At 44.5% G+C, this 19,839-nt stretch overlaps 1 long non-coding RNA gene across 1 annotated transcript in view; it reads left to right on the top strand.

The window, feature by feature from the left end:
* Window positions 1-19,613, top strand: part of LOC146404655 (uncharacterized) — a 347,061-nt gene extending 327,448 nt beyond the window's left edge. Inside the window, exon 3 of the long non-coding RNA XR_014841359.1 lies at window positions 19,558-19,613. This is a non-coding gene — a long non-coding RNA (uncharacterized LOC146404655). The remainder of the gene's footprint in view (window positions 1-19,557) is intronic.
* The last annotated feature ends 226 nt before the right edge of the window (window positions 19,614-19,839 follow it).

The following is a 19,839-nucleotide window of genomic DNA, read 5'->3' as shown; positions in this document are numbered from 1 at the left end:
CGTAGTAGTTTTGATTTGCATTTCTCTAATAATCAGTGATGTTGAGCATTTTTTCATGTGCTTGTTGGCCATCTGTATATCTTTTTTGGAGAAGGAACCCATGGTTTGTTTTTACTTATTTATTTATTTGTTTGTTTATTTATTTATTTATTTTGTCTTTTTGCCATTTCTTGGGCCACTCCTAAGGCATATGGAGGTTTCCAGGCTAGGGGTCAAATTGGAGCTGTAGCTGCCGGCCTACACCATAGCCACAGCAACGCTTGATCCGAGCCGCGTCTGCGACCTACACCATAGTTCATGGCAATGCTGGATCCTTAACCCACTGAGCAAGGCCAGGGATTGAACCTGCAACCTCATGGTTCCTAGTCGGATTTGTTAACCACTGAGCCACGACGGGAACTCCCCCATGGTTTTTAAATTAGAATCACTCACCCTGGATTTCAGAGGTTCTGATTCTTTGTGCCTCAGAACAGAAGGAATTCAGCGAGACACAAAGTGATAGGCAAGAAATGGATTTATTAGGATAGGATTCTTGTGAGAGATGCAGGAGGGCAGGCAAGGAAGCTCTGCCCCCAGGAGCCAGTGGGCTAAAGTTTTATCATCCAAGGGGAGTAGGGGTGGGAAAAGACTACCTCTTCCTCTTTCTTTGAGTAGTAGCTCCTCCTTGGTATCAATAAGAGAGCATTTGACCCTATAAGGTCAAACTAGGACAGTCCTGGTGCTCTTTCAAATCAGCAGAAGGGCAGTCCTCAAACTTCTGCCCTTGATCTGAACCTGAATGCAGGCCTCACCCCATCCCAACCCAATGACCTGACGCATATCTCATGCCTCCACTAGTCAAGCAAGCCTGCCTCATTCTGATGACCTTCCTGAGCCGTCACCAACACACAGTGATCTTCCAAAGCCCCTCAGGTTCCCCTTTCCATCCATGGTTCCCCTGGGACCCCCGCAACCACCTGTGCAACCATCTACCCCATCCCTATCAAAGCAGTGAAAGCATCTGAGTTGAAATTCAAGGACCCTGCCATCCGGAATCCCACTGCAGGCAGGTGGATGTAAGCTGAAAAGAGGAGGAGTTGGGGAGGTAGAGAGAGGAACACACAGGAATTTTAGATTGAAAAGCTCTCAGTTGACTGTTAGGGAAGCAAAAGCAAGCTCTCCTTGGCACGGGGGAGAGAAGAATCTTCCTTCCAGCAGTGGAGGGTCACGTGCCACCCACCTTGAGGACCCAGAGCCCCAATCTCAGTCACTGGGAGAATGGCGATGGGCCCTGTACAGAACTTCTGAGGGGGCCCCCAGGGCCATCTCTGGGATCTCCCCACCTCCTCACGGGTTGCCCACGGCCTCACCCCTGACTCACCATGAGACCGACCATGAGCACATCTTGGCCAAGAGGACAGGGTCACCTTGACAGAAGGACAGAGCTTCGAGATTTTGCCCGAATGACTATCATTCTTGCCCCTGCTCACCCTTCAGGAAGCAAGACAGGCAGAAAGGAAGACCTATCCTTGTGGAACTGGGGGCAGATCTGCCAAGACTAGAGGTAGGGGGTGCTCAGGGTGGGGTCCCAATGACATTGAAACTTCTTAGGAATGCAGGTTCCTGGGCCCCACCCTGGCTTGAAATCTTTTCTTTCCACCATGACTGAAGTTTATACTTTCAAGCTAAGGGATGCATAGAGGTTTAAAAAAAAAAAAATAGAAGGGATTAAAAAAATAAAAAGAAGTAAGAGGCAGACATTTTAGATCATTGAATAGCTTATTTTCTTGCACAGAATTGAGAATAGAGGGGTGAGCTGTCCCGAGCTGCACTTAACTCCCCCTTCGCCACCGTGTCCCAAGAGCAGGGAGTGGTGACAGATAAGAGTTGGTGTAGGAGATAAAAACCAATCATTTGGAGGAAACTGCTCAGCGTACTTAGTGAAGGAACATTCTTACTGGACCAGGGCCAGCTGGACGAGTCCCGCGTGGATTAGCATTCTCCTCCTCAAGTGAGAGGTGGGGGCAAAGATGTCACAAAATCCACCTATCGGACCCGAGTGGTGCCACAGATGTCCACGACGTGGCTAATTTGGGATTGCGTGACACCATCTCCCAGGGAGGCAAGTTCCACGTGTCTAGGATAAAAACAGGGATGTTTAGGTGGTTTCTTTTTGGTGTGTCCTTGGTGTTGAAATCTCGGCTGCCTCTGTACATGGATGCCAAATAGAAACTCAGAGACAGAGTTGGAGGAAACAGAAAAAGTAGCTTTAACGGCCAGGCAAATAGGAGACAGAGCAGGCTAGTGCCTCAGGGACCTTGCCTCTCCTCCCCAGGGGGCAGTGAGGAGTCTTAGAGTTTTTGAGGATCAGGGTGTGGTCAGCTCCTGAGCACTTTCCTGATTGGTGGGTGGTGAGGTCATTGGGAGTCAGTATCATCAACCTACCGGTTCCAACCGGTCTGGGATCTCCTGCTTGTGTGCAGCATCCAGTTGACTTCTTCCTCCCGGTGGGGGCATCACATCTGCAAAACAGCTCCAAGGATACGGCTCAGAATATTGTCTATCATCTTTGAAGAACTGAAGGTCCTTGACTTTGTTGAATGGCTGCATTATTATTACTGTTTCCTTTTTTCTCCGTATTTTTTTTCACTTATCTGATTAAATTGGTTCTTTGACTGAAGTTTTTCTAGAGATAAAAACGCAAGTGGTGGACATGAGTGGGGTTCACTCCAGGACGGCCTTCCAGGGTCCTCCTCGGTAACATCCTCGGTGCCCCGCCGCTGCCGATGGAAACCTGTGAGGGATACGAGTGGCTTCAGCCAGGGATGGGCAGGGCCACCAGCTCTGTTCGTGGTGGCTAGACTTGTAAATCAATGTTGCACAGCCCACATATCTCACGAGGCTAATAGCTGACAAGCAAGCATAAAACACTTGGTGAATGTAAATAATTAACAGGAAAGTAATTAGAAGTCTTTTAAAAAACAATCCATCTTGATGGGTGTAAAAGAGCTGAGATGAATATTTCCCTGTAGGAGCAAACCATCCTGTTTGTGCCATCGTCACCGAGAGTGCTGTGGTTACTCCAATTATTTATAAGCCACAGGGTGGCTGGGAAGCTCGGGGTGGCCACTTTGAGCTAATGACATCTCGAGCAGATACTAAACAATCCCCTTTCTGCTTATTTTCCCGTTTTGCAGGGTGGAGGCAGGTGTTAAACCTGTAGAGGAATCCAGATTGGGAGTGGAAGAAAAGCATCGTTAGGTTTTAGAGGCAGCTGTAAAAAAGGAAAGGTTTTAAAACGTGGTCTGGAGACCTCAAGAATTATGTCCGTTGATTTGGAAGGTGATTTTTTTGAGCTGAATCAAAAGCCACTCCTGCGGTGGTTCCCAGGCTTTAAATGACAAAAACTACCATTCGATATTTATGGACACTGGGGTCCTCATGTCAGGCAGGCTCCCGATTCATTCTGAACGCTCAGGGGGTCTTCCCTGACCATGGTCACTTGATCAGGTTATTTCTGAGTGTCATTATCTCCTTAGAGTAAGACAGGTAAAACACCCTGTGCCATAAATCACCTACAATTGGTGGCAGGAAATCTTTTAAGCATTCGTTGTGGTTTTTTGTTTTTTTGTTTTTGCTTTTTAGGGCTGCACCTGTGACATATGGAGGTTCCCAGGCTACAGGTAAAATTGGAGCTGCAGCTGCTGGCCTACACCACAGCCACAGCAACTCAGGATCTGAGCCACATCTGTGATCTACACTACAGCTTATGGCAACGCCAAATCCTTAACCCACTGAGGGAGGCTGGGGATTGAACCTGTGTTCTCATGGATACTAGTCGGGCTCGTAATATCTAAGCCATAAGGGGAACTTCCTTTAAAGCATCCTTTGAATGCAGGCGATTCCATTTAGTACCTTCAGGAGCAAACCCTTTTTTACCTAGCCTTGTGACATAACGAAAGGAGAAACAGGTACAGGAAGCAACAGAAGAAACTTTTTCTTGGGAAATTTAGATTTCTCTTTGCTCAGCAAGAATTGAAGTGAGGGGAGAAAAGGAATTGAAGAGAGACATTCAGTAGGGTTTCTGCAAGTCTTTGAACTTGGCATTGTCCTCTTCAGTGAAATAGAGAAATACTCAGCCCTTCACAGAGTGATTATGAGAATTTCATGAGGAAAGACATCATTCAGGGGGCACTATGACCGCCACAATAGAGGTTTTTTTATTTTTTGGTTTTTGTTTTTGTTTTTTAGGGCTGCACCCACAGCATATGGAAGTTCCTAGGTTAGGAGCCAGCCTATTCCACAGCTACAGCAACTCCAGATCTGAGCCACGTCTGCAAGCTACACCACAGCTCAGAGCTACACCAGATCCTTAACTCACTGAGGGAAGCCAGGAATCGATCGAACCCACAACCTCATGGATACTAGTTGGGTTCTTAACCTGCTGAGCCACAGTGGGAACTCGTGTGTGTGTGTGTGTGTGTGTGTGTGTGTGTGTATGTGTGTGTGTGTGTGTGTGTGTGTGTTTAAGTGAATACAATAAAATATGATTGATCCTGAATAATGCAGGGTTAGAGGTGTGGTATTTGTGCAGAGTCAAAATTCCATGTACAACCTTTGGCTCCCCCCAGATGCAACCAGAAGCCTTTCTGATAACATAAATAGCTAACACATAGTTTGTATGTTCTTTGTATTATATACTGTATTCTTACAATAAAGTAAGCTAAAGAAAAAAATGTTATTAAGACAATCATAAGGATGGCGTTCCCTTATGGCGCAGTGAGTTAAGGATCTGGTGTTGTCGCTGCAGTGGTTTGGGTCACTGCTGTGGTGCAGTTTTGATCACTGGCCTGGAAATTTCCACATGCTATGGACATGGCCAGAAAAACTTAAAAAAAAAAAAAAAGGAAAATCATAAAGGGAAAACATGCTTACAGCACTGTCGTGCATTGATACAATCTGTTTACAAGATGAATTGTCTTTCTGTATCTACATCAGGATTATCTTATAGGATACAAAACACTGTAGATGTTATGTGTATCACTAATGCTAATCGAAAATGAAAACATAATGAGAAAAATAAATTCCTATTTACTTACAGGTGTAATGCATTGATAATGAAGAAATAGTCACACATATTTTATGCATACTTAACTTTCTCTCTCTCTCTCTTTTTTTTTTTTTTTTTGTCTTTTTAGGGCCACAGCCAAGGCATATGGAGGTTCCCAGGCTAGGGGTCTAATCAGAGCTACAGCTGCTGGCCTACACCACAACCATAACAACACAGGATCCAAGCTTCATCTGCGACCTACACCACAGCTCATGGCAACACCAGATCCCAAACTCACTGATTGAGGCCAGAGATTGAACGCATGTCCTCACGGATACTAGTCAGTTCTTAATCTGCTGAGCCATCATGGGAACTCTTACTATTGGTATTTTTAAAGGCTGTCAGATAAGGAATCTTTTCATAAATAAAAGATCTCTCTAGCAGATTTAATATTGTGAAAAACCCCACATCTCTGTCAAATAAAGAGATGTGACGTTTCCAAAACTCTTATTTTATTTGAAACTGATCTCAGATATGATGGTTTCACTGGGACTTTGGCCGGCAGCCTATGTGTCTATAAAGGCCCTTTTAATTCCTGTTACATTTTGGTCAAATGGTTAATTTCTCATAAAAATTTAACTAAGCACTCCATTTCATTTAACCATATTCTCAAAGACCATTTATGTGTTTATTAAATCATTGCCTCCCTAGCTGATGACTGTCACTGTATACTCCTGTCCAAGAGGTTATTCCAGTTAAAAATGGTTCTCCTTCCACTGTCAGCTTCAAGGTCAAAGAGAAACAGAAACAATTACCTTACAAACACATCCATGACTCCACTCTCCAGAGAAAGTGCTTTGGTCTGTTCCTTTTAGGAGCAGTGATGTAATGCTGTAGGGTTGTTTTTTGGTTGGTGTTGGTTTCTTTAAAGGTAACTGTCGGTTTGCAGACAGATTGCTTTCTGAGGATGAAGCCTTGGGAGGCCAGTATGGATCCTATGGATTATTGCAACAAAGTGTCAATTTAGGAAGCAGTCTGCTTACTGTTTTCTGAGCTGGGCCCCTCTGTGGTGTGCGCTGGGGCACAGGCATCTCAGTGTCTGGGAGGTGGTGGGCTGCTTCTGGGGTGGGAAGCATGTGTTGGGGGATTGGGGGCATGTTGAGAGGGGCCAGCTCTCAACTGCTTCCCAGGCACCTGAGGTGTGAGCACCAGCTCCACTTCTCACCCAGGCCCTCCCCTCCCAGGTCCCCCTGTCCCCATCCAGTCTCTCCCAGGTCCCTCTGTCCACACACAGACCCCCCAGGTCTCTCCATCCCCATCTAGTCTCTCCCAAGTCCCCTGTCCCCATCCAGACCCCCCAGGTGCCCTGTCCCCATCCAGACTCCCCTGTCCCTATCTCCTCTCTCCCAGGTCCCCCTGACCTCATCCAGACCCACCCAGGTCTCTTTGTTGAGACTGCTGCAGGTAGGCTCACCAAGGAGGAGGAAAGAAGTGCAAAGCCAGTTCGGTATCAAATATTGCCAAAGTAAATGCATTTACGGATTTCTGACTTGGATTGAAAAGATCACCTGACTTGTTTGTATTTTCTGGAGCGAAGCTGAATAAAATATTTCCTCTCTCTGAAATAGTTGTTAGTTTCCAGGTCCTCCACTTTGGCTGTGAGGATGGAAGGGACGGCTTCTAAGCTCCTCCTATGCCTGAGGGGAAACAGGAAGTCCTCCTCCAGCTGTATCTTTCATGACAAAATTAATTCACATCCACCATTAAAAAACAAGCCTGGCGATCCTCTTGAGGCTCAGCGAAAACAAACCCAACTGGCATCCACGAGGACACAGATTCAATCCCTGGTTTGCTTAGTGGGTTAAGGATCTGGAGCTGCTGTGACCTGTGGTGTAGGTCGCAGAGACGGCTGGGATCCTGAGTTGCTGTGGCTGTGGTGTAGGCCAGCAGCTGCAGCTCCCATTCGACCCCTAGCCTGGGAACCTCCATGTGCCATGGATGCCGCCCTGAAAACAAACAAACAAAAAACCAAGACCTATCTCCAAAACATGTTTAAATATATAAAACTACTCATCTCAGGAAGGGCCTTTGTTTTGCATGTTATACATAAATACAAGTTCCATTTTGGTGATGGCTCAACAGAAAGAAGTTGTATTTTGAAAGATTATTTATTTTCCGGGCCAGAGATTCTTTCCAATTTGCAGAATGACACATTCCTTTTTTTTTTTTTTTTTTTTTTTAGCTTTTTAGGGCCATACCCATGGCATATGGAAGTTCCCAGGCTAGGGGCTGAATCGAAGCTGCAGCTGCCAGCCTAAGCCACAGCCACAGCAACGGTGATCCCAGCCACATCTGCAACCTACACCACAGCTCAAAGCAATGCCAGATCCCTAACCCACTGAGCGAGGCCAGGAATCGAACCCTCATCCTCAGGGATACTAGTGAGGTTTGTTTCTGCTGTGCCACGATGGGAACTCCCAACACATTCCATTTTTAAACAATTATATATATTGTGGATAGATATATACAGGTATATGCAAAGGAAAACAGATCTAGAAGGATACACAATACATTGAAAACAATGGCAACCTCTGTGGAGGTTATGTTGGTGATGGGGTCATGAAGAGGAATGTAAACTTTTTCACTTTATATTTCTGCATTTTTTAAACTTTGTAAAAAAATAATAATTGACTAATATTAAAATAATTTTAACAAATATTATTTAGCTTTGAATAAACAGTTTGCTTTTATTTTGGGGGGATGGCTATATAATTTAGTTCATTCACATTAAATTATAGTGTACTGAAATTTTCTCACATATATTTCTTTTTTTTGTCTTTTGTTGTTGTTGCTATTTCTTGGGCCGCTCCCGCGGCATATGGAGGTTCCCAGGCTAGGGGTTGAATCGGAGCTGTAGCTGCCTGCCTATGCCAGAGCCACAGCAACGATGGATCCAAGCCGCGTCTGCAACCTACACCACAGCTCACGGCAACGCCGGATCATTAACCCACTGAGCAAGGGCAGGGACCGAACCCACAACCTCATGGTTCCTAGTCGGATTCGTTAACCACTGCACCATGACGGGAACTCCTCTCACATATATTTCTTACACAGCAACTGAGTCATGTTAGCGGTTGAGCGCTCAGAACCTGAAGTCAGATGGCTTGACTTGGATTTTAGCTTAGCTGCTGGATTTCATTGTCTCATTAGCAAGCTGAAGAAAACTAGCCAGGAGTTCCTGTCGTGGCTCAGCAGAAACGAATCCAACTAGGAACCATGAGGTTGTGGGTTCAATCCCTGGCCTTGCTCAGTGGGTTAAGGATCTGGTGTTGCTGTGCCGTGGTGTAGGCCGGTATCTGTAGCTCCCATTCCACTCCTAGCCTATGCCATAAGTGCGGCCTTAAAAAGACGAAAAAAAAAAAAAAAGAAAAAGAAAGAGAAAGAAAGCTAGCCGTGGTATATTCCAAATAGACGTGAGGACAAATCATCCAAGAAAACCTTTGGACCCAGTGCCCAACACACAACAGGGGCTCTATGCATGTTAACTCTTATTATTACTATTGCCATTGTTATTTTCTTAAACTCGTCTCTTCGTTCAAATTACAGGGCCTGACTCATTGTTTAAAGACACAGAGATGCTTCTAGAGAGGCACTCATTTTTAAAGATGTGGCAACTTTGCCCACATCCCATTAAGTAACGCCTCGAAGAGAGGTTCTTTGAGTTTTTGCTACAGCTTTTCTTTTTTTTTTTTTTTGTCTTTTTGCTATTTCTTGGGCCGCTCCCACGGCATATGGAGGTTCCCAGGCCAGGGGTCGAATTGGAGCTGTAGCCACCAGCCCACGCCAGAGCCACAGCAACGCAGGATTCGAGCCGCGTCTGTAACCTACACCACAGCTCACTGCAACGCCGAATCGCCAACCTACTGAGCAAGGGCGGGGACCGAACCCGCAACCTCATGGTTCCTAGTCGGATTCGCTAACCACTGCGCCACGACAGGAACTCCTGCTACAGCTTTTCTATCTCGAATGTAGAACATACAGCAGCATCACGGGAACAGCTGATAAACATTTATCAACGATATCCACTGAGAAAATGCAGAAAAACTTTGCCCATTTACCTAAACGAAAACAACCTCATTCCTGCAGATGTTAACAATTTCGTGTAATGTGCTCATCTTCGAGAACCCAGGGAACCGAGGATTCATAATAACTTCAGTTTCTAAGAAGGATGATCTCACCTCTTACTCCTTGTTGATGGACAAACTCCTTGCAAACCCCAAAGAAACATGAAATTCCATAGTATGTAAGCCCCCACCAATCAAAGGAGTCCCACCCCTAACTCTCAGTGGGGTAGGAGCTCCCGTTTCTACTTGCCGATCTGAATTTCCAGATTTTTTTTTTTTTTTTCAGTAGAGTAGGTAGTTTGATGCATTTCCTTCAACCTTCCCATTTGATAAATAGCTAGATACCCTTTAAGGGCCAGGGCAAAAGTTACTTTGAAGTAAATTTTAGTGATTTTTTTCCTTTGGTGCCTCCATACTTTGGGCACACATTAGCTTTAGGATTTATCGTATTATACTATTATGAGGGTGCTATCCAACCTTGAAAGTTGGATTTTATTAATTTATTAATCTCTGTGAGCCTCCTGTCCGCACCTTGCATGGGCTCAAATCGTCTTGTTGAGGATAGAAAAGGAGACACCTCATCACGAAAGGCTCTGGGCCAGCAAAGCGCACCGCACACCCCCAGCACAAAGTGTGAAATAACTGAATTCACTGTCCACCATCCCTTCAATTCCTACCGGATTCCTTAATGTAGAAACAATTTGAAAAGTTGAGCAGGAACGCTAAAGGGGGAGCTTTGACTAGAAGACCATATAGATGGTGGAATTTTGCCAATGAGGTGGTTTTAAGAGAGTTGCTCTAGTGGATGAGGTGTGACACTGATTCATGACTACGCAGGTGTAGATGGGGACACCTAATGCTGTCATGATGATGCAGATGAGGGCATGGGTAACCAGTATCAAGCAGCTGACAGCGGAGAGAGGAACACTTAATAAACACTTAAGAGAGATGTACACTTGATAAACAAGAAGCTCGTGTTTTGTCCATATTTTGCCAAGGAAGTTTAACAACGGGAATGAAAATTGAAAATCTAAGCGTCTCAGCATCTCATTCAAAACAAAAAGGAAACAGGTGGATTTAAAGATCTGAAAAGATCAAGAGGCATTTCATAATCTTCTCTGCATATTTATCAAGAGAGAAATGGACTAATCCTTAATTTAAGAAAAATACAGTGAAATGAGTCAAATCCCAAGCCGTCTGTCATTTTACCCTTTCCTCTTGGTGATGGTCTGAAATGTAAAATGAGTTCTGTTCAAGAAAATGAACAAAATTCAAATAGTGCCGTTTTCCCAATGTAGTTATTTGACTACTTGAATAAACAAACAGCATAGGTTGATATTTGCATATCTGCATAACATTAACGATGTAAACAAAGTCAAGCTGGAAAGGTTCACAGGCAGCTAAGTCCTAGATGAAAAGATGCTCAGATGGATTTTGTGCTGAGTTCTCAGCATTCGTCCTGCGCTTAGGAAGCCACTGCTCTCAGAAGGAAAGCCATTTCCAGTTCTTCCACTTAAAAAACAATCTTACTTCAGTAACACAATAATAATACATAATAGAGGAAACATTAACTTTAAGGAAAATCAAATGAAAAAATTCAGGATTAGAAGGAACACAAGTAAATGGATGACTTCTTACATTCTATAACAATTTGATAGTACTTATGACTAAACTGCATATAAAATATGGTTTGACTCGACATAAAAATCACATACAATTTCTTAGGAACACATTTATTGCACAAAATCTATCTGCACGTAAGGGTTGATTCCCTCAAGATACAATTACTAAGATTCTACCACGGTTAAAAGTGTTGTGATTCTTTAGCTTTGCACAGAAGAACTGTGGGGGTTCCTTGCTTTTAAAATAGGACTTTATAAGCGTCAAAGATGCACGGCCCTTCAGCCCTGGAGCTGGAGGTTTGATGGTGAAACATGAAGTCCCACAGCTCCAGGGTCAGCTGCCTTGGCTCCAGCAGGAGAGACAAGTTGGAGGGTCTTAGGGGAGGAGGCGAGCACATGGGGAAGGTTCATGAAACACCCTCCACAGCACTGGCCATAGGCACCACGCCTCCGGGTGGATCATAAGGACCAAACACTTCCTACAACTTAATTTTCGCTTTGAGGCCAACCGATTTTAATGTACTGGGAAAGATAGGGTGTCCCCAGTTCATTATTTGGAGCAAAGCCTTGCGAATGTTAGATCAGCTTATTGCTGGGTCAGCCCTTGAGTCGGGCGTTCTCACAGGCAGATTCCTTGCTGGCTGGAGTGGGCAGTAAAGAGCAGAGTTTGGCTATGGGAGAAATTCCCCTAAAAGAGTTAAGGGGGTACATGTTTCTGGAATACATACCACATTTCATCAGTCTGAAGATGCTATTACTTTTAAGACAAACCAGTCTTTTATGCACCACTGAGAAAGAAAATAAATGCTGCCAATTTATCTATGGCACAGTGTTTACTCAAATACACATTCCCAATGGAGAAAGGCTGAAACATGAAAATATGCTTGTTGTCAAATCCATGAACTATAGAAACTCAGAGGGCAGTGGCCTGGCTGTGTGTAGGCACGTTTTCACTAGAAATGGGAAATCAAATAAAAATACCAAAACCACATTATTCCGCTTTAATTTTCTTTTCAGTCGTATTTCTATGGCTATAAATGGAATAGCTCATTGTAGAAAATGCTGAAAATTACAAGGAAGCAATCAAAATCATGCCTATGGGTCCCTGGGCACCATGGAAACTCGTTTTCATGAAGGCAAGAGCTGGGAAAATATGTATAATTCTCATCAAACTGACTTCCTCTCTGCCATCTCAGAGAGGGGCTTTTAAAAATTACTTAAAGAGTGTCGCTGTATTCAGTTTTGCTTTATACATTTCTCTGGACTCCTCTGGTTCCCTGTAATGTAGGTCTTTTTCAGGTTATTTTTATTTTAACGAACAGCTAAGTTCATAACACATTTATATTATACACGAATGAATGAGATTTTACTGCATTGTCCTTTCTGAAAACCCCTGCCATCTTGGCTTGGCACTTTTTGCTAGAATTATCTCTACATGCTACGTGATTTCCCTTATCTCTGCCTGGCCATGCCACAGGTTTTTGTTTGTTTGTTTGTTTTTCTTTTTAATAATCTATGAGTGAAATAACTTGTGCCTAATTTCTGATTCTATGTCTGTTACACAGGACTGGCTCAGAAAATGCTAGTTAGTATTCACATTAATTGACAATAGGGTAGGACTAGAGTTTAGCAGCACTTCTGCAAATGAGTGATATGAAAATAAATAGAACAGAGGTGACTGGGTCTGTAGGACCATCGTTTATGAGTGGTGGAAACTTGCGCAAGCCACTGGAAGCTTAGGAGGCCCAGTATCCCTAGACAGAAAGAAGGGAAGATGACTTTTCATAAACCACAGAGGGTTGTATTAATAGAAAGAAAAAATCTGAATATGCCTAAAGCAGTCTGCACTCAGTTTACTAGGTTCTACTCCTTTCCTGCCTTTTTTTTTTTTTTTTTTTTTTTTTTTGTCCATCCTTTCTGCCCAGCCAAGAGTCTGCCAAATTTTACAGCAAGGGGAAGCATTTGACTCTGAAATGTTTGAGACTTGTTCCTTGCTGTAGGTACAGTAAAAAGCAGAGCCGTCAGGCCAAAGTCAAGTAAACAGATAAATGAATGCATGAATGGACAAATGACTCACGTGCTGGCTGCTTTTATCCTAAGTCTACATCCTAGAAGGAGATGGGGAGGCAGGCAGAGTGAAGCACTAGATGCATCAGTATATGTGGCTGTGGGGCAAACTGCCCCACACTCAATGGCTTTGCAGTTTCTACAGGTCAGTATTCAGATGTGCCTCAGCTGGTTACCTCTGGCTCAGTGTTTCTTGTGAGGTTGTAGTCAAGTTCTTGGCTCTGGCTGTGGTCTCATCTGAAGGCTCTCATGTGACAGATGTAGCTGCTGTTGAGTTTCCCATGTGGCCGGGCCAGCCTCTGTCCCCTGCCATGGAAAACTTGGAACAAGACTGTGCAGGACTGGCTTTGCAAGTGGTCCAAGAGCAAGATACACTTGGGTGGGGTAAAGTAATAGAAATTGACCTGCTCACAGTTCTGGAAGCTAGACGTCCAACATGAAAGGGTCAGTAAGCCATGCTCCCTCTCACGGCTCTGGGGAGACGCCTGCCCTGCTTCTTCCATCTTCTGGAGGCTCCTGGAAACTCTTGCTGGTCCTTGGCTGGTAAATGCCTCACTCTGATTTCTGCCTCCATCTTTCCATGGTTGACATTTCCTCTTCTTAGAAGGACAGCAGTCATTGGTTTAGGCCCACTCTGATTCAGGATGTCCTCCTCTTAGTTATAGTGACAAAAGCCCATTTTCCAGGCTTCAGAGCTTAGATCTTCCATATATGTTTTGGAGAGACACACTTTAACCCATAACAGGGGTAACAGAGACAATTTGTTACATGGAAACCTCCAACAGCCTTTCCAAACTTACATACAAGTGTTGAATTTTGACAGGAGCTTCCTTGACAATCAATGCATTTTTTTCCCTTTGGCCACACCTGTGGCATGTGGAAGTTCCTGGTCCAGGGACCGAACCTGCACCACAGCGGAGACCCGAGCCACAGCAATGACAACATCAGATCCTTAACCTGTTACACCACCAAGGAATTCCAGTGAACCATCTGGAACCCATTGAATGCAATTGTTTTTTCTTCGTGAGTCTGCCTCCTGTGAAAGAGACTGAGGGAGGCAGCAGAGATGACAATAGACCATCAGTGGGCTTCAGAAGAAGGGTGGGCATGCAGGGGTGCTCCCCCCCAGCTCTGTCTATCACGAGGGGCAGGAAAGGGACCAGGGGTCTCCTCCACCTTGTTTGGATCCGCTGGGGAGGAGAAGAAGGCACTGGGAGGAAAGGCAGCCTAAATTTCTTTTCACACTTACAGTAAAAAAAAACAATAGATCCTGTTTCTTTCCTTGCTATTGCCCATTAGGGAACAAGAGCTCCACCTCCCTCTGAAGCCCCCTTCTCAGAGATAAACCATCAGATCTCACCACCATGCAAAAGTACCAATCAGAACCAAAGCACACAGACTCCATGAGGTTCACACACATCTGGAATCTCCACATCACTGGACCACGTCTGAGCAGGAGTCAGAGAAGCCAGATCTGACCCCAACTGAGTCAGAGCAGACCTTACTGCTACCCTGGTGAGTTTCTATGATCATCTCAGTTTTCCTTCCCTTGGAATATCATCCCATATTACACTGAAGAAAACCCCTCCTGAAACAGAGAACAATGTATGTTTGTTTCAGAGATACCACGAGAGCCTTATTTGGACTCTGTAGGCACAGCCTTGGGGCCAAAGAACCCAGGTCAGAGGGTGAGTGACAGGAATGAGGACAGAGAAGAGAGTAGGTGGCAATCTGGGGAACCTGGGGAAAGAGTGAACCAGAAATAGCCCCACATAGGGATCAAGCTGAGATTCCACTGTGGGCCCCCACCCCCCACCCCCGCATACTCAGAAAACATGCAAATGTGTTTTCACCTGCCCTCTCCTGAAAGTTTTGGCAAGCTTAAATGGAGGGTGAGCTATTTGATTTGTGCCATTGTGAAGATAGAATTATATGCATGTAATTCTGGTTCAAAAAGATCCTTAGTGATGCATGACCCTAAGTCAAAGAGTCCTCCTCCTGATCTCTGATCCCCACTGGCTCCCAGTGGTTTGGGTTCATTGTTCCAAAGATAAATGCTTCTCTCTCTCTTTTGGCTTCTTTGATTAGGGAGTAATCTGATATCAGAGACCATGCCTTACTCTTCAAATAAGGAGCACCAGGCATTCAATAGACACTTCTTATTTCATTATTACTGAATCGTGGCTCAATTCTGACCCAGTTCATGTGCCTAAACACATTTCTTTCTCTTTTCCATATGTGTGTGTGTGTGTATATGTGTGTGTGTGTGTGTGTGTGTGTGTGTGTGTGTGTGTGTGTGTGTGTGTGTGTATGTATATATATATTTTTTTTTTCTCAAACTCTCCAGCAAAGGATCTGGCTCTTTCATAACGTGCAGGGGGAGGAGGAAAGGGCCCCACATGGCAGATGTTATCCTGGGCTTGCCTCCTGCCAAACAGTTAGAAAAGCACTATGGCAGTTTTGTTGACAAAAGCCTGTTTTTCTAAGGGTAACATTTCCATTGGGGGTAAATCGGTGTTTACATGTAGCTGCTTTTGAAATAGCTTCACATAAGCATGTGAAAGGAGCTGACTGAGCTGGAAGAACAGAAAGAGAGAAGCAGAGATGCCATGCTGAATTCTTGCCTTGTCAGCTTTCAGGGGACTAGTAGCAGCACCCCCACAAGAACAATTGCTGGAGTGTTTCTCTGCTTTCCAGAAGCTGCCACCAGAGCTGGGAGCAGAATGCCTCAGAGGCAGACAGAAGCCAAGCCAAGTCACCTGCAGAGCATTTGACAGCTGCTGCTGCTGCTGGAGTAACAGAAGCAGGGTGGGGGGTGGGGGGTGGAGTGGAGACCCAGTAGGGGGTGCCAGGCTGGTACAGAGATGACTGCAAGAGTCACTGGGTTCTGAAGCAAACCCTAAGTAGGCGCCACCCCATCATGGCAGTGCCCACTTAAAGCAAGATCAACCTGCTAAATTTACAAAGTTACTCTTTGTAAAAAAAGACAAGAATTGCCCCTGGAGTGCCTTTAAGACCTTTCAGCTTAATGCAGTGTACTCAGACATAGAGTCATGCAATATCTTCAGTAATCATAGATCATAAAATATTAAGAGAAAATTATAAATAGGACAAGGCTATTAACTGGGTAGCTTTGCAGACAGAGCGAGAGATAAAGCCAAACACATTGGTGTTTTGGGTTTTTTTTTTTAACTGTTTTTTTCTTTTGGCCTTGCAGAAGTTCCCAGGTCAGGGATTGAACCCATGCCACAGCTGCAACCTGAGCCACAGCAGTGACAATGCCAGGTCTTTAACAGTGTGCCAACAGGGAACTCCCAAAACACATCACTCTTTCTTCCTGCCAGACCCAAGCACAGAAATGTGCTCAGCTGTAACTTCTACCTCGCTAACACAGAGCTAAAATTTATTTCTGACTCAGCTCTGGTCCATTGCACAAAGGACACTTTGGCCCCCAGTTCACACTGTCCCCTCAACTGCATGATCACCTGCCCCTTAGAGATCTTGGAACCGGAGTGGTCAGCGTGAGGAGAGATGCTAAAATGAGGGAAGATGCAGGTGTCAGGGATCCTGAGAGGACCAAGTGCCTGGCACAGGATGGTGCTGGCGACAGGTTACACCGCCCTTGGCTTTAGTCTCCCATTCATGTAATTATTTTCTGGTGCCCTGATGGGCCTTGGTCCCCAGATCCAACTACGATCCATGAGGATGTGGATTCGATCCCTGGCTCGATCGGTGGGTTAAGGATCTGGAGTTGCCATGAGCTGTGGTGTAGGTTTCAGATGCAGCTCGGATCTTGCGTTGCTATGGCTGCAGTGTAGGCCGGCAGCTTTGGACCCCTGCCTGGGAACTTCCATATGCTGAGGGTGTGGCCCTAAAAAGACAAAGAAAAAAAAAAGGTTGAGTCCTGCTTGAAAAAGTGATTTAGTATCTTCTCTCTCCACTGACAGCCAGCCAACTTGTCTCTGAGGCCCAATTCCGTTCCACTTCCCCAAGAGCTGGGCAGAGAAGCTCCATGGGGGCGGAGAGGAGGAGAGGACCAATGGACCGAGAAAGGGCTTTGGGCTGAAAGCAGCTGACAGCCAGGGGCATGGGATTTGGGATAAAAAGAGAGGGCTGCTGTAGGTGGTTGTTTCCTGGGAATAGTAAGTGATTTAACAAATCAAGGTCAAGTTCCTGTTGTGGCTCAGCGGGTTAAGAACCCAACTAGTATCCATGAGGATGCGGGTTCAATCCCTGCCCTCGCTCAGAGAAAGGATCCAGCGTGGCTGTGGCTGTGGTGTAGGCTGGCAACTGTAGCTCCGATTGGACCCCTAGCCTGGGAGCCTCCACATGCTGCAGGTGCAGCCCTAAAAACCAAGGGAAAAAAAAGGAAAGAAAGAAATCAATGCAATATTCAGGTTCTCTCTTAAAAACTTGGTTAGGAAGGCCCAGATCCATGTAGCAACTTATATTTTTCAATAATATTTATTTATTTTATTTTATTTTGAAGTTGAAGTATTAGTTAATTTATAGTATTGTGTAAATTTCCGCTGTACAAAAATTGGCCTGATCAATGTATGTATATGTGTCTGTGTGTGTATATATGTACATATATACACACACTCTTTTTCTCATATTTTTAAAACTTGTAGAGATTGAAAAGCAGAAGACTGAGCCAGTAATTGGGCTCCTTAATATCGCCACCCTTGACTGACTGTGGTAGTCACAACGTAAAACTTTTGGTTTTGGTTCTGTACCTCTTGATGTCTTTCAACATGGTTAGTAAACTTTAGCAGGGGCTGAGGTGGCCCTGGTGTGGTGTCCACCTTGGGAACAAGCCTCCTGAACCGGGAATACCAGGTGCTGATCTGGACTTCCCCGAAAGCCGGTATCCCCGAGGATGACGCCAGCAAAGCAGAAGCCACGGTCTGCATGGATGCCACTTCTTGAGGTTCTCTGCGAACCACTTGTGAAACAGCTTCAATCTACGATTCGTTCTTTTTCCTTCCTGTGGCTTTGTTTGTATACAGGATAACGGGACGTATCAGAAGATCAAAGGTCCCAGATCACACTGTTTGAGCTGTGAGCGTTGGCTTCCCTTGGGTACTCCCAGGATATTTCCCATTGCCAGAACTGGGGATAAGATGTAATTTCATCAGAAATACCTGTGCTGTGTCTTGGGGTATTTTGGTCAGAGAAGTGGACTGACTCTATTTGAGTCTAATCAATGTAAGCTCCTGGTTCATCCCCGCGTCCAATTATCCATACAACTTGCTTTCTACTTCTTCCTTCAGAGGCAACAGCCACTGTCCTTCAACTCTCCTTGTGTTCACATCCCCACACCTCTCACCGTGCTCTTCCAAGACACAATTCTTCTCTCTGCTTATGTAAATTATACCCATAACCATTCTGCCCTAGAGCAAACACTGCTCTCTTTCAACTTTGCCAAATTTATTATCTCTAGCCTATATTATTTTGTTGGCATTTAATCATATTTTCATTCATTACATCCCTTGCATTGTTATTTACATTTTTAACATTCTATAAACTCTGACAGCAGAAATCATCTGTTCTATGTCTTTGTTTTCCCCTAAAGGCTATAGTGCAGCCTGTCGAGCATACAGAATATACAGAGTCAAATGACTATTCGCTGTCTCACCTCTGCAAATTATATTTCAATGCTGGAAGATTGGAAGCATTTAAATAGACGATTTATTTTTGGAAATCAGTAAGCTTGCATAACATATAAAAAAGAAATGCATACTCTTGAATGTTCCCTGAAATTTGAAATGTTCAGCTTCTTTAGAAATCGAGATCTTAATGTTTTTCTCTTGTATATTTACATATTTGGTAACTGTAAATATATATGACATAGGATTGCTCTTCAGGAAAAAAGATTCTTTTCCTCTCCAGGATAACAACTGTCTTATAAAAATAAATAAGAATTTTAAAAATCTTGAAGTTCCTGCTGTGGCTCTGTGGTTAACAAATCTGACTAGGAACCATGAGGTTGCGGGTTCGATCCCTGGCCTCGCTCAGTGAGTTAAGGATCCAGCGTTGCCATGAGCTGTGGTATAGGTTGCAGACAAAGATCAGACCTTGCATTGCTGTGGCTCTGGTGTAGGCTTGCAGCTACAGCTCCTATTGGACCCTTAGCCTAGGAACCTCCATATGCCTTGGGGTCCAGCCCTAGAAAGACAAAAAAATAAAATAAAATAAAATAAAGTAACACATGTCTACTTTGCAATAAAAGACAATCTCTTGTTAAAATAATTGCAGGCGTGAAGAAACGGAGGACAGAAAGGTGCAGGAGAAAATTTTGGTCAGATCTTTGGGGAAGAGTCCTCGACCAATGACTGAGAGGCAGCTCCATAGACCTGCTGCAGCCTGTGCCTACAGCTTTCCTTTCCCTGCTCCCAGGAAGGGAGAGTGAGCTGAAAGCCCACCTAAGCCTACAAGAGAAAACCCCAGGGGTTCGATCCTGCAATTTCAGCTCTCAAAATCTGCTATAAGGACAGAGTACGAAAATGAAGCAAGTATCCACACCTTGGAATGCTTATTTAAAAATCTCTTATACTAAAAAACAAAAAAGAGGGTGTTCCCATGACTCAGCAGTTAATGAACCCAACTAGGATCCAGGAGAATGCGGGTTCAATCCCTGGCCTCACTCAGTGGGTTAAGGATCCCGGTGTCTCCGTGACCTGTGGTGTAGGTCACAGACGCGGCTGGGATCCAGAGTTGCTGTGGCTGTGGTGTGGGCTGGCAGCTCGTAGCTCTGATTCTACCCCTAGTGAATTTCCATATGCCATGGGTGCGGCCCTAAAAAAGAAAGGAAAAAAAAAAAAAAAGAGAGAGAGAAAGAAAAACAACTTAAGTACTCCAAAATAGGGTCTCAGTCAAATCCATGCTGATAGAGCCATTCAGTGAATACAATGGAGCACTGCGTACCCTTCAACACTGACATCATCTTAGAAGAATGTAAGAAAGCACAGAAAATTACTCTTGAGAAGTTAATTTA

Source organism: Sus scrofa, chromosome 3 (genome assembly GCF_054392235.1).
Source record: "Sus scrofa isolate SSC_HxYL_T2T_F1_AM1 chromosome 3, Sscrofa_HxYL_maternal_Yorkshire_Landrace_v2.0, whole genome shotgun sequence".
Taxonomy (NCBI): Eukaryota; Metazoa; Chordata; class Mammalia; order Artiodactyla; family Suidae; genus Sus; species Sus scrofa.
This window is presented reverse-complemented; position numbering and strand designations above follow the sequence as displayed.